Consider the following 14,439-nt stretch of genomic DNA (forward strand, 5'->3'; position numbering starts at 1 on the left):
AGCACGTCTACCCGGCTTTTAAATACCTCCAGGGATGGTGACTCCACCACTTCCCTGGGCAGCCTCTTCCAGTGTTTGAAAACCCTTTTGGTGTAGAAATCTTTCCTAATATCCAATCACGTAGGTTAGTTCCTTAGTTACTTCTAATAGTCTCTGTCTAAAATTTTCTCATGACAGTGAGTTCCCCAACCGAGAATGCACGATGGGTAGAAGGATCTTCCCGGATTCTGCGAAGGTGGATGTCAAAGACCAGATTTGTGGCCACTATGCAGGATGTATGACTCTCTCCTCCTCAGGCAGATAAGTGAATTTATTAGGATGACTTGCAAAGTACAGTGCTCCTTAATGTGAGCAATCATGATGAGGTCACATTTACATTGAAAATGATCTCATAGCCCCTAGGGTTTCGCACCCAGCACTGGGAAATAGTCCTTGCCTCTTGCTGTGCAAAGTGCAGACTAGGGAGGCTGCATGAGCCGATGGAGCGGCGATTCTGCTCTGAAACAGCATCTCCACAGAAGTTTCAAGGGGAGGTGAAGAGCTCTTTAGGCTTTGTCTCTGAAGAGAAGTCAAAATTTTCTGGGGCCCAAGCGCCGGTTGCAATCCCCTAAGGTAGACACCACCTTTGAGAAATGCAGGTCTGCTGGCTGCATTCACTTAGACATTTGCTTGCTGCAGACACAAATAGGAGTGCATAGGGATGCTTTCAGGATGCAATTAGGAACATTTCTTTGGGCTAGAGAAGTCTCTTCTCTCTGTTTCTTTTTGCCCCGTGCCGTGTTCTGACCCTCTCGTGCCCAGAGTGTAAATGAGGACAAAGTCCTCTGGTACTTCAATCACATTGACATCAAAATGCCCAAGTCAGTGTTTTTTAAATGTAAAAAATGGAAGGAAAAAATGGAAATGCACGTGGACCAGGACCTTATAAAGCTGGTTTGACAGCCTGCTCTGTTGCCAACCTACAAATATTTAGCCACTTGCATAGTGATTCATAGAATCATAGAATGGTTCGGATTGGAAGGGACCTTAAAGATCACCTAGTTGCAAACCCCCTGGCCTGGGCAGGGACACCTCCCACCAGACCAGGTTGCTCCAAACCCCGTCCAACCTGGCCTTGAGCACCTCCAGGGATGGGGCAGCCACAACTTCCCTGGGCAACCTGATTCAGTTGCATAAGCCCCTTTCACAGTCTTGGGCAGCCTAACAGAGGCTTCGTCTTTCCTATATATGTCTGCTTTTAGAGCTGCTTCCAGGGGAATAGTCTTGAAGCAAAGGGGGGAAAAAAACCCTCTTGCCTCTGCAAAGGTTCATGGGCTGATGGAGGAAATGAAAAATGGCCACATTTGGCCTCAATTTTGTCCTTGTTTTGTCGGCTCTCAATCTGACTCGCTTTATTCCAAAGGTATTTTGTTCCATTTGATGCTCATGAACAATACGCGGCGTGTTTTCACCCAGCGCTGCCTCCTCGCCGAGGCTCGCCGGACCACAGTGAGTGCAAATGAGATGCAGATCTGCAGATTGCATCTCTTGCTGGAGATCCGTCATGCATATGGATCAGGCTGCCTCCTCAGGTGGGGAAGAGCTCTGTGCACGGAGAGTATTTAAGGAGCGGGCTCCTAATGGAAAACTTTGAAAAACAGTCTACTTAGAAACAGTTCTGCTTGCGCCGCCAATATGCTGGATATTGCTCTTCATTTCTTTGTTATCGCTAAGGACATTTGCATGAAAATAGGATCGCTGTTTTTTAAACATTCATCTGTTCCTGCCGCTTGTTGCTCGCTTGGAGACTTAACGCCTGCAGAGTCCCAAGCCATGGCTGTATGGGTCATTACACAAAAAAGGAGAAGGTCAGGGATGGGAAGGGGGAACCTGGAGGAACCTAATGGCTGGGTTTGAGGTTTGTTTCCTGACTCTTCAGGCAGGCTTATTTTGTGGTAACCTGTCAGAAGTAGACAAGGAAAGACTCTATCGAGCTTGAATCTTTGAACTTCTGTGGGTACCTACACGCAAGAATAATAACTGCATACAAAAGCCCCTCTTGGTCCAAAATCTTGTCTCCAATGGTGGCCAGCAATAACCCTACAGGAAAGGATACCAGTGATGAGTGTGTTCCTCAGGCATCAGTACTGGGACCAGCGCTGTTTAATGTCTTTGTTGGTGACATGGACAGTGGCATTGAGTGCATCCTCAGCAAGTTTGCTGATGACACCAAGCTGTGTGGGGCAGTCGACATACTGGAGGGAAGGGATGTCATCCAGAGGGACCTTGACAGGCTGGACAGGTGGGCCTGTGCAAACCTCATGAAGTTCAACCAGGCCAAGGGCAAGGTCCTGCACCCGGGTCAGGGCAATCCCAGGCACAAATCCAGACTGGGCAGAGAATGGATGGAGAGCAGCCCTGAGGAGAAGGACTTGGGGGTGTTGGTGGAGGAGAAGCTCAACATGAGCCGGCAATGTGCGCTGGCAGCCCAGAAAGCCAACTGCATCCTGGGACGTATCAAAAGAAGCGTGGCCAGCAGGGCGAGGGAGGTGATTCTGCCCCTCGTCTCTGCTCTTGTGAGACCCCACCTGGAGTACTGAGTCCAGGTCTGGAGTCCTCAGAACAAGAAGGACATGGACGTGTTGGAACAGGTCCAGTGGAGGCCACAGAGATGATCAGAGGGCTGGAGCACCTCTGTTGTGAGGACAGGCTGAGGGAGTTCGGGGGGTTCAGCCTAGAGAAGAGAAGGCTCCAGGGAGACATTAGAGCCCCTTCTAGTACCTAAAGGGGCCCGACAGGAAGGATGGGGAGGGACTCTGGATCAGGGAGTGTAATGATAGGACATGGGGTAACGGCTTCAGACTGGAAGAGGGGAGATTTAGATGAGATCTGAGGAAGAAATTCTTTGCTGTGAGGGTGGTGAGCCCCTGGCCCAGGTTGCCCAGAGCAGCTGTGGCTGCCCCATCCCTGGAGGTGTTCAAGGCCAGGCTGGACGGGGCTTGGAGCAACCTGTTCTGGTGGGAGGTGTCCCTGCCCAGGGCAGGGGGTTGGAACTAGACAGTCTTTAATGTCCCTTCCAACCCAAACCATTCTGTGATTCTGTGATATAAGAAAAGGATAAGTGCATTGTGCAACTCAGCCTGCCTTCACTGCGTTCAACAGCTCATGGATCAGGACTGTCTGAATCAGAGCTGATGTCTGGTAGCAGCAACTTCATGCCGGGACCCCGTAAGGGATTTTTTACTTTCACATTTTTCTGCAACACCTTTTTGCACTGTAAGAATCATTCTGGATCAAGGAGTTTCCCAGAGTTGCGTGGGATGTCGGGGCTCACAGTGCGGAGGTGGGCAGAGGACGTGGCCTCTTTCCTTCTTACCCAATTCTCTCCTCCAGGAAAGGTCTTTATTAAGGATGTGGGACTTATCAGATGCTGAAAGCAGAAAAAAAGGCACATAGACAATTCAAAAATCCAGTGTTAGAAGAGGATTCAGATCACCCTGGGTTTGGGAAAATGACAGATTTGGCTTTGGTCTAAACAGGGTGGGACCTAGCTCAAAATGAGTTGAAACAGCAAACTCAAGTCACCCCTTGTCCGGATTTGTGTTTGAACATCAGTAAAGGCTTTGAGCAGAGCGTCTTCACTGATCATATAAGACGGCGTTCTCTCAAGACATACAAATTCCTTCTGTGGGTGAAAGGAGGGGTCACCCCTCCGGTAGCATTTCTGGGCTGGTGCTCCTCTTTCTCATCGGATCAGCATGTGAGGAAGAGTCAGCAGTAGCTGAGAGACCCCCGCAGTCAAGGAATAAATGCAGATTTCCGTGGCAATAAAGATGAGAGGAATAACAGCGTATAATTACAGGCTCTAAGCTCTCACTGGGGTATAGAGAAACCTACTTATTTAAAGGTCATATTTAGCTTTTTACTGTGAAGAATCAAATTTTTGGCTTGTAAATTGGGGGCTGACAGGAGATAACTTTGTACTTTCTTTATGACCCACCCTTAATCTTGGCGTCTACCCACGCTGCAGGAAAACTTTTGGCTGCCAAACAGTGAGTTATTCCTCAGAAATCTATCATTAGGCTTCAGAGTTAACACTCAGTTGAGATAACTGGTGGGAGGGGTGGGGAGGGGTGCAGTTTCCACACTGCCTTGTAGCTGTAGCTTCAGTTGAGGTTTAAAAAAAACCCTGTATATATCAGATGACTCCCTTTCAGAACCGGAGGGGTTAGGACGTGGGAGGGTCCTGCCTGTTGTGGGTCTGACCTGCATCATGAGCCAGGAGCGGCAACCGGAGCTCACAAAGGCACCTCCTCCCAATATTGGCAGCCGAAAGAGCATTGTTTCATTATAATGTATAATATTATAAGAATAATATTGTGGTTATGGGTAAATCAAGGGCAAAGCAGCCCGTCTCTCCTGACAGTCCGTGGAGGAAGAGGATGAGTGAGAACGGACGCCTGTCCTGTTTTACAGCCAAAGCTGCGCTACCTACCCAGGGCACGATCTGATGGTGCATCTGAGTGGTTCATAAGCACTAATTAACCGATGAGACAGGCTTACGACATCTTTCAGAGAAGCATCTACGGACAGGCTTAGCATGCGCTGCAGTATTATCAGGAGGGGAAATGAAAAATAAATAAGGCCCATTTCATCACCAATTGCCCCGGCCGGTCTCACCGTTCACGCCATTGTGGCAAGGGTCCTTCCCACCGTCTGGCTGCGTGGTGCACAACTCGCTTCTTTTAAGCTGTTTACCACAGAAAAATTGTTTAAGTAGGATTCAGATATCCCTCGGCAAAGGGAAAAGAAAAGGTGAAGGGGGAAAGAAAAAAAAAAAAAAAAAAAAAAGCCTTTGCAAAATATAAAACAGAAGTTGCTGCAGGCAAAGATGCCTTTGAGCGGTCTCAAGCTAAGACTTTCCATTTCCATGTAAAAATGTCTGTCGAAAGGGCAAGCTACATTTACAATGAGCAAAGTTTTATAGCTTACACAGGCATGAGCACCTGCTAGGAAGATGGGGAAAAGATTCAATTTACCTTTGGGTTGCAACGCTCAGATTCCCATTTAAAAGTCTAAGGCCCCTGATTATTTATTGATGTCTTTCTCTTCATAGCTGTCTGCATCTTTACTGGCGTGCAAGAGGCAACGGTGTGGCCTAAAGGATTTTTTGAATTAAGTTCTTTCAAGTCATTTTGCCCCTTCAGGTGTTTAGCCAACAAGGCTGAAGTTTGACAGGCCTCCTTCTGCATTCGGGGGAGCTGGGGGGGTGTGTGTGTGTGATGTATTTATATATTTATTGGCCAACAGTCAAATTAACTGCGCCCGAGCTAGGTTATGACAGGGTTACTGGATTGTCGCCTTTTTTTCATTGACAGGAGGGAGGGAAGGCGGCGTCAGTGGGAGCAACGTACAAAAGCACCCCGCGTTTTACAGTGAATATGCTTCAAGTCCCCATAAGGCAGCGACAGACAGAATTTAAGCGCAGAGTCTCTATCAATATCCCGCCCTCGCTTCCAGAAAGCGTAAAAGTGGCAGCTTGTACATTTTCTTTAACTTACAGGAGCCAAGGAGACTTTTACTGAAGACACCAAAAAAAGACATTACAAGGCACCTCCGGCAATGAAATGAGTATTTCCTTATTTCAGCAAGAAGAATAGAAACTCTGACTCTTCTTTCTTCACGATAACAAGAGTCATGGTAAAAGAAAAAAAAAAAAAAAAAAAAAGGAAAAAAACAAACTGATATTGCAATTAATTTTGCTACTTCTAGCACCCTGGAAAAGCAAACCCGCCATCCTAGGTAAAAGCAGAGGAGCAAACACTAACCAAGTGGTGGCTTATTTAATTTGTTAAATTCTCTGGAAACAAAAGCAGTAAACAAGGGTAAGTTCATACCGGTCAAAGAGCAAGCACATAAATTCCACTTTCCTGCGTCTACTGTCAGTTAACAAAGGTGATAGCAGCTACCCCAAACTACTAGAGACCAGGTTTGACTGGAAAATGATATATATTGGCTGGACCCAATTCGACAAGTTACCCCAGGGGGAGAATCATTGAGGGACTACAAGCGCCAAAATAGCACTTTTATTAGGCAAAAAGCTAGAGCCTAGAGCAGGTGATGGCATGGGTCTTCCACAGCCACAAAGTGTGTTCCTCCTCCCAGGGCAGATGGGTTGCATCACGTTGGTGGTGGCTGCCAGGAGCTGCTGAGGATGTGTACTCGGCTGGAGACGGGTCCTCATCCCCTTTTCTGGCATGCTGGGAATGCACCCGGGCCCTCCAGAGCTGAAGATCTTCAACGACCACATGGTGAGGACAGAGATCCTCAACCGCGTAGCTTCAGGATCAAGCACCGCAGTGGATCTGCGCAAGCCAAGGTTGAGGTCTGGTTTACACCATGTCCTCAGCCCTGAGCAGCTAGTGCAGGAAAGGATGGATCTCAAAATGAGGAATGGGCTGGAGCTGTCAACATTAATCACAGTGCTCAAAGGGCTTGTTTCTGGGGCTCACCTCACCTAAATTTCCCTACCCTGGGCTGACTGCCTTAGGCGTCCTTTTAGTCAGTGGAAAGAGGCCCTCAGGGCATGACTCTGACCTATCTTGAACATCTTCAGGGAGTGAATCACAGCTGTAAAGTGCTCGTCCTTCCCTTTGCTAAAGGTAATTTACGGTTATTGCTCAGGTGTCTCCTCCTCCTGAAGTTACAGCATGACTGTAGCGAACCCCTCCACTGGAGGACGTCTGAACAAGGCTGTGAGCCAGCCCCATGAAGGTCCACCTTCTCCCTTGCCAAGGCAAAAGCTCCTCTCCATGTCATCCTCTTTGGGGACAGCAAGCAGCCCGCGGAGGTTGTGATCAAACCATAATGAAGATGTTCTTGGGTTTTCCATGGGCAGAGAGGTCTCTGGAGTTACATGAACTCAGTCGAGTTCCCTGGTTGATCTTGCCCAGCTTTGAGCATCCCTCAGCTGCAAGGGCCAGGGCTTTCTGACACGTGGACAAGGGGCTTGAGGTACCTGTTGACAGTGACTGAATATTGCTGCCAAAGCTGCCAAATGACATTCCAACGAGGGATATTTATGGGCCCCAATGCGAAATTAAGTAACTGTCCGATCCATTTATCAGCACGCTCACAATTACGAAATGAGTGAAGAAATAATAGTTATCACAGTAAAATTGATTATCACCATGCAAACCCTTTCGGTAAGTCGCAGTCCAGAAAAGGTGGCAGATTATTGTTGGAATCTGTTATTTGGTGGAAATGGGCGTTTCTGGAAGGGGATTTGGGTCTTCTCAAGGGCTCACGGGACCCTGCGGATGGTACAAATGCAGAATGAAAAGCTTACCCCGGGCTGGTGATCATAGAATCATAGAATGTGTTGGGTTGGAAGGGACGCTTAAAGGTCATCTAGTCCAACCCCCCTGCAGAAAGTGATCTTCTGGTCTGCTCTCCACCAGATCCGGACAAGGATTTCTCTGCCTGTCCAAGCCAAAGGAAGCTGTGGAGCAGCTATCCCAGTACCCCCGGGGGACGTAGATGTGCGACACGACTGAGTACCGCGAACCTGTGTTTGCAAAAATGATTTTAAAAAGAGGGTTTTACACACGTGATGGATCCCAGGCCCCTCCAACGCCACCCGGCTGCTTTCTTCCCTAGACGGGAGGTGAATAGGTATATGCATTAATGTAATGACCTCTTTATTGACACACTTTCGTTTCACTTCTCTTTAACCACCACGAGAGTAAAACCCAGAAGAACTGTTCAGCGAAGAGTGACTACATTTAGAAAAGTAAAACAAATACCATTACACGGAGTGCACTAAAACCAGGTAATTAGTAAAATGATGTCATGGACCCTCTATTATTAATAGATGCATGCATGACTTATGTTGTTCTCTTACAGATCATTCCAAAAAGGTGTTTACAATCTGAATTGAATCTGAGTGTCTTTATTTTCCTTATGAGGAAATATCTAAATATACATTTCACTTGCAAATATTTATCAGAACTGAGACCATAAAGATCTCCTCTTTGTATAATCATAAAAACTACATTAGTGCATCTCAGTTGTTATATGAGAAGGACAATTGCTGGTATAATAAAAGTGGGCTTTGAAAAAACGAAGCCCCCATCTGATTTGAGGAATGCGTGTGTGTCAGGGGTTTATGGAAGACATCCCTCAGTCTGTTCCCAAAGCACAGACTCACCGACCGACTACGTGAAATATTTTGTGGCTGGGGATATTTTTGGAGGGTATTTATCCTGGGCGACTTCTCACTGCTTTTTAAAAGCGAGCTGTGCCAAGCAGGAGAACGGAGAGAAATCTGTGCTGTTAGAGAGCGTGTGATTCAGCTGGATTTGGGCTGAATTGTTTTCTCTGAATGAAAGCGCCAGGTTTATTCACTAGATTACAAACCCTTAAACAGTTCCATTTTCCTGCCCTCGTGATCATTGCTATTGATTACCGTGTGTTCTTGAATCTATTTTGCGCAGCCCTTGTTTAATATTTAAGAGACATAAGGAGCAGCGTGTTGTAATATTTAAGAGGTTAACTTATTGCAGAGAGATAAAGAAAAGGCACAGCTCCAAATGAGGGTGGAACTCCGGCCCATTTTATTGATGTGCCACAATATACATTTAGGGATATAGGCTGCGCTGAAATATAGATCCTTTGTTTTACAACATGGTAAAATGCTGGTTGTATCTGAGACGTTTCATCTTTAGCAGAGGCAGTGCCAAGGTGCTCAGCACCTGACTGGGGAGGCGACGGCGATCAGACCTGCTGTGTCACTCCGTGTGTCCCCCTGTGTAGGGACCCCTTAGATTACAGGTACCGTGTTGTTCGTGGTTGTGCCTCTCAGTCGGAGTCTGGGATGATAAACCAGCAGAAATCCGGCCCGATGGCAAACAGCGTGTCCCGTTTCACCGCTGGCTGCGCAACAGTTTGGCTTGCACCGTCCTAACGCGCGTATGCGGGTCAAGTCAGCATATCTGCCAACAGGTACTTCTGCTTCACGTGGCTACAAAGGCTTTTCATAAGTTGAAAGGAGGTACCAGCATCAAAGGGCTGGTGCTGGTGCTCAGAACAGCAGGATTTTGTGCATGTTGACTCAGGGTCCGTGACTGTGCTACTCGGCAAAGCCACTCGAAACGCTGGGGCACGGCATGGGCCAAGCCGATTTGATGCATCACCTGTTGTCCACGTGCCTGCCAGCTCTGTTTGTGCATACAAATATTTAGTACAGACATGGCAAATGATAATTAAAGGCTTTCATCACTTGGTAAATGCAGTGTCCCTCTGTGGGCTGCTCCTGCCCTCCTTCACTGCACTGGGGGGCTGCTGATACATTTATTCATGTTACTCCTTGGGAGTTTGGGGAAAACGATGACCGTCATCCGACAGAGAAGCAACCAAGTAGCTTGAGGACAGATTTTAAACGGTATTTAAGAGACTTGCTTAGTTTGCCATTGAATTCAGAGGTAATTAGGCACCTCAGATTTAAGAAATCTGGTCCTTGGTGGCTTGAGTGAGGTCCGGATAAATGGCGGAAACTGAACTTATATTTCCCAGGGCCAAAGCAGGTCCTTCAACCATGGGACAGGCTGTCCCGTTCCCCTGCTGTGATGTGTTGGAGTAAACCACAGATTTTTGTGAGATTTATAAGGATGGTTTAGCCCCTTTTTGGGACTGGAGCATGTTAAGCATCAACAGAAGTGAGCAGGTATCCTGCTCCAGTGCTTGGTACTGGGCACCGACTTTCACGGCTGGTCAGTAAACACTCTTCACCTCATGTTTTTCCCAGCAAAACAGTGGTCATAAGCCTCACAAGCTGATGTGGAGCCATGTCAGCTAATTAGTATGTGATAGAGGTAATTAATGTGGAGCTACGGTTAGGTTCATGACAGGAGATTGTGGTGCTTATGTTAAAGGCCCTAAATGATCAGAAATCGAAATAAAAAAGGCTGATCCATCTTCTTACCACTGTAATAAACCAAATATCCTTACAAGTGAGCGCAACTTGTCTTCTTCCAGGGGAGAAAAGAAGGACCTGTGGGTTGGTGTAAGGTTGTACATCATGGGATGCAACAAATTCCGGGAAAAGTGGCAGAGAGGAATAAATCCATGCAGAGATTTTCACTGCGGGATCTGATCTGCAGGGTGAAGTTTGCCACCTGAGTTCCGTTGGCAGCCAGGGGTGACCGGTCCCTACCGCAGGCGTTGGGTGAGGCAGCCATAGTTGATGAAGGTGGCGGCCCTGGAGACACCTCACCACATCCCAGGCCAGCACCCGCCCTCGCATGCAATGCCCAGAGACGCTGCACAAATTCGGTGACAGGACCAAGCGGCCAGCTGGAAATCACACCAACTTTTCTTTGCAAACCCTCCGACCCCCTCCTCCCCTTCCCCGGGGCAAATCACTGCAATCTGCTGGGTGCGCGGGATGGTAGGTGCAATTAGACTCCATGTCATCCAGGGATAGCCGGTGTCCCGCCGGAGCAGAAGAGATTTGCAGTTAGATAGATCCAAAGCCTAGTGAGTTATTACCACCCCTTACGGCTGCAAGATCGTTTATGAGGTTAAAAAAGTCCGTCTCGTAAAGTGCGCGGATGGTTCTTTAGCGCCGCACCTTCCTTCCACGGGCAACGCGTGCCAAGACCCTTGTAACAATTGAGATGGTGTTCTGGTATATCTTGGGCATGTATGGGAGAACGTAAATGCTCTCCTTCGCTGGGCCCGGCCCGCACACCCCAGGACGGTGGAGATGTGCGGCCGTTTCTCCTGCAATCAAGCCCCCCATGTGCATTGTGTCGCTCCTAAGCAAGGCTCGGGGTAGGTTTGGCGCCTTGTGTTATTTCCTCCCTCTCCCGCCGACGAAGAAACACCGGAGCGCTCTAACGAAATTGTTTGTCCTTATTAAGTTGAAAATGGAAATACACCTTTCCCCCGTCAGAGACAGAACGGGAATGGCACAAGGCTGCGGCGTTTTATTATCTCAGTCTCAACTTAAAATACTAAGAGGCGCTTCTTTAAGAAAGTTTAAGAGAAGTTCTATAAACCATGTCTATATATAATTCCTTTTGTAAGCATCTAGGAAACTGCAGGACGGAAAGGTTGCCTGCCAGACCTCAGAAAGCAAATACTAATTCAGCAGTCTAGTCACTCTGTCAAACATTTAGTGTATCAGGGTTGATTGTTCCCTGGTAGGTATAGCTCTGGTATATCCGCCAGGCCTTTTGTCATGTTAACTGCAACCGATCAATGGATTGAGGTCAGGACTTCTGATGTAGGTGCAAGCTTAGAGGGAAAAAAGTCTCAAAGATTCATTTTTTCTCGTCTGGTAGCACTCCGGTCACTTATTTTTTCTCAGTTAGCCTCTGCTGCTCTAAAGTGGATATTGATCAGTGCTTTAATGCAAACCTGTCAAATTAATTTTGCAGAGCTGGGATATGACTGGCCTAAAATTGCTTCTGCATCTGTTCTCTGCAGCAAGCCTATGAATTTTAATCATGACCAGAATGGGCTGTTGGCTTTTTTTGTTAGAAACTTGAATAGGAAAGGTTTAAACTGTAAATGCCATGAAATGATGCTGTTTTGTTCTTTTCAGAAACTCATGTGGCTGAGGTCAAAGAAATTATTATGTCTGTGCATTCTTGTCAGATGCTTGGGGAGCTGGGCAGGGTTTTCTTCTTTTGCAAAGCAAAGCAAAGGTATGTAGTGAGCTTGTTAAACATTCCCAGGCCAATGAGGGAACAGCAGGCTTCGTGTCTCCTGCAACGCCACATGCATTACTATTAACGTACAATTTCCTCTCCAGCCCCCCCCCATGATCTGATTATTCCTGATAACTTTATCTCAGAGGGAGGAGAGGGAGGCAAATTGTGGGGGACAGCATTTATTTCTTGAGTACAAATCAAAAAGGAATAAATTTGGAGCATCCCACCCACGGATCCGGGGTTAGCGGGGCTGTCACTGAGGAGCCGCGTCCTTACGGACCGGGGGAAATACAGATGGTTACAGGGGTTTGTCTTCATCGTGCAAAACAGGCTATTCTTCTGCTCTTCATCAATTGCGACTGCGTGTACAGGTCTCTCTTGTGAGGTCAACACCGTACGAAGTAAATAATGATTTTTAAGCTTTGCTCCACACAGCCAAGAAGACTTATTCGTACAAAAAAAAAACAAAAAACAACCTTGTCAAGTCTGATCTGCTCTGGAAAATCTGCACCCATCTTTCAAAATCCAAACAGTGGCAATGACCGTAACACTCTGATTTTGTGCCGGCTCTTTTATCAGATGATTTGAAAGAGTATTAATTATTAAGCGCTGCTTGATCTCTAGGAGGTAGTGAAGAACTTGAAGCTCCAATTTTAGAGGGTGGAAAACCGACACCTGAGGCAGGAGCTGGAGCAAACCCACATGGTGCCGGAGCAGCCCGGGAGGTCCAAGGGCAGGTCCTGGATCTCAGTTGAAGGAACAGCATCAAACAGCTGACGTCTGAGACCTTACACCTCTCCAGCTATTTCAGAAGACAATTTGTAACTACTGCCAGAAATGTCAGCCAACAAAAAGATCTATGTTTTTCCCTGGTGAAATAACTGGAAAAACTTGTATTAGCTACAACAGTGCAGAACTAGAGCAGAAGGGCTGATCTGGGAAAATCCTGGCTTGATCTCCTGCCCCATCCAGCTGCTCCCTGGCATCCAGCAGTGCCTGAAACCATACCTTGAAGGGTTTGCTGGTGGACAAGTCCCCCATTGATGAGGTTTTGAGGAATGATGGTTGCACAAAGGCTATCAGCTTTTGGGTTCAATTCTGCTGTTGTTCCTCATCCCTTTGCAGTTAATTTAAGGAAATCACTGTGGTTTTACCGGCAGCCTTGCAACACCGCAGAGCTGCAGCCAGGTCCCGGGCTCAAAAAGGATTATCTGAAGAGCAAGGGTGATGGTGGGAAAAGGGAAGGACCTTTGGTATCCTTGTCTGAAAGTATTTATGAGCAGTCTGCAGCAATGAATCCCAGTATACGAGCGCCTTGGGAAACCGGGCCAACCCTGACAAAGCCCACTGCTGCCAAAGCCACAGCGGTTTTGGTGTCTGAGTAGACTTTTCCTCATATTGGCTTGTGTGTCTCTGCGCTCCCCTGGACATACCTGAAGTCCAGAGGTGGAGGTTTTGATTAACTGAGTCACAAACAGCTTTTTCCTCTAAAGACCTTCATCATCTCCTACCTCCACGGTATGGACAAGAAACCAAGACCTTTGCTACTCCTTGATGTCCTTCAAATTGAAGATCGGGTTAGATGAATGGGGTGTGCAGGCTGCACCCCACCCTCAGCACGTCCCATGAGGTCATCAGGGAGGACCCTGTTGATGTTATTAGAGAAACTAATAACATCACTGATTTTATAGAGGAGGATATTCCATTTTGGAATGGATCAAATTAGCGTTAGATGGTGTCTTTAGTAACACTGGTTCCACAAGCAGAAATACAAGTGGTTCACGCGCACTGAATTTTAAAACGCATTTCTAAAGGTAAATGACAGTGTACAAGAAAGCAAAACGCAAAGGCAGAGTGTCACAACAAAGACAGCACTAGCAATCCTCTGAGTAGAGCAGCGCTAATGGAGTCTCAGGCAGGAAAACCAACAAGCCTGGGCTGAGTCCATGACCTGGGCTGGCTGTAATGCAGAGCTCAGGTCATGGAAGAGCACCTCAGAGTTTGGTTAGCCTGGAGAACACTTGCTTTCCGTGTCCACACTGCTTTAACAAACATTAATTTCATTAAAAAACTGAAGGTATTTATTCTTTTGATTTGCTGCTGTTATTCCAGAATGACTCTTCTGCACCAAGTGTTCGGGTTGGGGCTGTCTCAAGGCTTTCAGTGAGCAGGTTACAAGCACTGGGCAACCCAATACCTACAATATTTATGGATACAGAAGATATGAGTCTTAATTTATCACCTTTTGCAAACTCTGAGATGCTCAGAATAGAGGCACTGGAAGAGCTTATATTTAGGATCACACTGATAAGTATCCAGAGCTAAAAAAAATCTCTCGAGCTGTGCACGTGATAGTACCAGTGCTGCTTTCTAAATACTTGTCTCACGTGAAACATCTAAATGTTTCATTAGCTTTGACTTAAAGTCTAGTTTGAACACAGGCCTCCAGAGGTGAGCCCTCGCTAAGTCACACAGATAAAAAAGGTGGACGGGAGATGCTAAGGGTCTCCCCCAACTCAATGGAGGGCCCATCTCACTGGGGAGTCTGCGGGGAAAGCTTAACTGCTTTGATTGGTACGAACAGCTTTTTTGTACATCAAAGAGGAAGATTAAAGGCTGTGAGGATGTTCTGGCTCCTCCGATGTTAGTGGCAAATTTTTCAGGAGCTTCCCAGGAGGTAAGATGTCAGCCCCGGACTTCAACTTGTTACGGCTAAATAGAGACCATGACTCACTGTCCAGCA

The sequence above is a fragment of the Rissa tridactyla genome, chromosome W (genome assembly GCF_028500815.1).
Source record: "Rissa tridactyla isolate bRisTri1 chromosome W, bRisTri1.patW.cur.20221130, whole genome shotgun sequence".
Classification (NCBI taxonomy): Eukaryota; Metazoa; Chordata; class Aves; order Charadriiformes; family Laridae; genus Rissa; species Rissa tridactyla.